This window comes from Trachypithecus francoisi, unplaced genomic scaffold, assembly GCF_009764315.1.
Source record: "Trachypithecus francoisi isolate TF-2019V2 unplaced genomic scaffold, Tfra_2.0 Lachesis_group7, whole genome shotgun sequence".
In the NCBI taxonomy this organism is placed as follows: Eukaryota; Metazoa; Chordata; class Mammalia; order Primates; family Cercopithecidae; genus Trachypithecus; species Trachypithecus francoisi.
The window spans coordinates 3,142,411-3,145,016 of record NW_022681472.1 but is presented as its reverse complement, the minus strand read 5'-3'; the positions used below and the strand labels follow the sequence as shown (position 1 = coordinate 3,145,016).

General features: G+C 37.3%; 1 pseudogene; it reads left to right on the top strand.

Moving 5' to 3' along the window:
• On the top strand, positions 1-2,294 carry LOC117079384 (annotated as a pseudogene).
• The last annotated feature ends 312 nt before the right edge of the window (positions 2,295-2,606 follow it).

Genomic DNA, 2,606 nt, shown 5'->3' with positions numbered 1-2,606 from the left:
TTCAGTGTTCTAGGACAAATCTGATGTTCTGTAACAATGCTTGAAATAAATACCAGCCACCTCTATGAGCAATAGTTTCAGCTCTTGGCAGCCACGTGTAACCTTATTGATGAAAATGACAATAAAATTGGGTCTGAGACCGAGAAGAATTGTCACCTGAATGAGAACACTGAAAAATGATTATTGCATTGGGCTTTTAGTGTCTTTTTCTTTTTTAAATTATTATACTTTAAGTTCTAAGGTACATGTGCACAACGTGCAGGTTTGTTACATATGTATACATGTGCCATGTAGGTGTGCTGCACCCATTAACTCGTCATTTACATTAGGTATATCTCCTAATGCTATCCCTTCCCCCCACCCCCTCCCCACAATAGGACCCGATGTGTGATGTTCCACTTCCTGTGTCCAAGTGATCTCATTGTTCAATTCCCACCTATGAGTGAGAACATGTGATATTTGATTTTCTGTTCTTGTGATAGTTTGCTGAGAATGATGGTTTCCAGCTGCATCCATGTCCCTACAAAGGACACAAACGCATCCTTTTTTATGGCTACATAGTATTCCATGGTGTATATGTGCCACATTTTCTTAATCCAGTCGGTCACTGATGGACATTTGGGTTGATTCCAAATCTTTGCTATTGTGAATAGTGCTGCAATAAACATACGTGTGCATGTGTCTTTATAGCAGCATGACTTATAATCCTTTGGGTATATGCCCAGTAATGGGATGGCTGGGTCAGATGGTATTTCTAGTTCTAGATCCTTGAGGAATCGCCACATGGTTTTCCACAATGGTTGAACTAGTTTACAATCCCACCAACAGTGTAAAAGTGTTCCTATTTCTCCACATCCTCTCCAGCACTTGTTGTTTCCTGATTTTTTAATGATTGCCATTCTAACTGGTGTGAGATGGTATCTCATTGTGGTTTTGATTTGCATTTCTCTGATGGCGAGTGATGATGAGCATTTTTTCATGTGTCTGTTGGCTGTATGAATGTCTTCTTTTGAGAAATGTCTGTTCATATCCTTTCCCCACTTTTTGATGGGGTTGTTTGTTTTTTCCTTGTAAATTTGATTGAGTTCTTTATAGGTTCTGGATATTAGCCCTTTGTCAGCTGAGTAGCTTGCAAAAATTTTTTCCCATTCTGTAGGTTGCCTGTTCACTCTGATGGTAGTTTCTTTTGCTGTGCAGAAGCTCTTTAATTTAATTAGATCCCATTTGTTAATTATGGCTTTTGTTGCCGTTGCTTTTGGTGTTTTAGACATGAAGTCCTTGCCCATGCCTATGTCCTGAATGGTATTCCCTAGGTTTTCTTCTAGGGTTTTTATGGTTTTAGGTCTAACATTTAAGTCTCTAATCCATCTTGAATTACTTTTCGTATAAGGAGTAAGAAAAGGATCCAGTTTCAGCTTTCTACTTATGGCTAGCCAATTTTCCCAGCACCATTTATTAAATAGGGAATCCTTTCCCTGTTTCTTATTTTTGTCAGGTTTGTCAAAGATCAGATGGCTGTAGATGTGTGGTCTTACTTCTGAGGACTCTGTTCTGTTCCATTGGTCTATATCTCTGTTTTGGTACCAGTACCATAACAGAGATATTTTGGTTACTATAGCTGTTTTGGTTACTGTAGCCTTGTAGCATAGTTTGAAGTCAGATAGCATGATGCCTCCAGCTTTATTCTTTTGGTTTAGGATTGTCTTGGCAATGTGGGGTCTTTTTTGGTTCCATATGAACTTTAAAGCAGATTTTTCCAATTCTGTGAAGAAAGTCATTGGTTTATTCAACACCAAAAATAAGCTCCTGCTAGAGGAAAGATCAGATGCTAAGGTTACCTTTCCAGGTTGCTTTACCAATACTTGTTGTGGTCATCCATTAGGCAATTCAGGCAAGCTTGAGGAAAGTGATGACCTTGAAGTAAGGCAAGCAGCATAGAAGCATCTGAAAGCTGAGTTAGGAATCCCCATGGAAGCAGTTCCTCCAGAAGAAATTAATTATTGAACACGAATTCACTATGAGGCTCGGTCTGATGGTATCTGGGGTGAACATGAAATTGATTACATTTTATTTGTGAGGAAGAATGTCACTTTGAGTCTGGAGTCTAGATCCCAATGAGATTAAAAGTTTTCTCAAAGGAAGAACTCAAAGAACTTCTGAAAACAGCAGCTAGTTGTAAAATTAAGAGAACACCATGGTTTCCAATGATTATAGAGGCTTTTCTTGTTAAATGGTGGGATAGCTTAAATCATTTGAATCAGTTTGTTTATCACAAGAAAATACTTAGAATGTGAATATAGAGATGAATGATTACTGAAAAAATTCTCTACTTGGTAAATTTAAAATGATTGTTTTGTTTTAAATTTGGTTCCCTATTAGGGGAACTCTCATGTGATACACTGATACTTTACAACCTGCTTGGAAAAAATAATTAACTCCTAACTTTGTATTACACACCCAGGATATATGCTCTGTTTGTAGAAGACGTTTATGAGGGAGATTATTGTGAAATGAGAGAGCAAATAAAACTTAATTCAAACTGTTCAAAAAAATGATAATAAGGGAATACAATGAACAACTCTATACATATAAATCTGACAAATTAG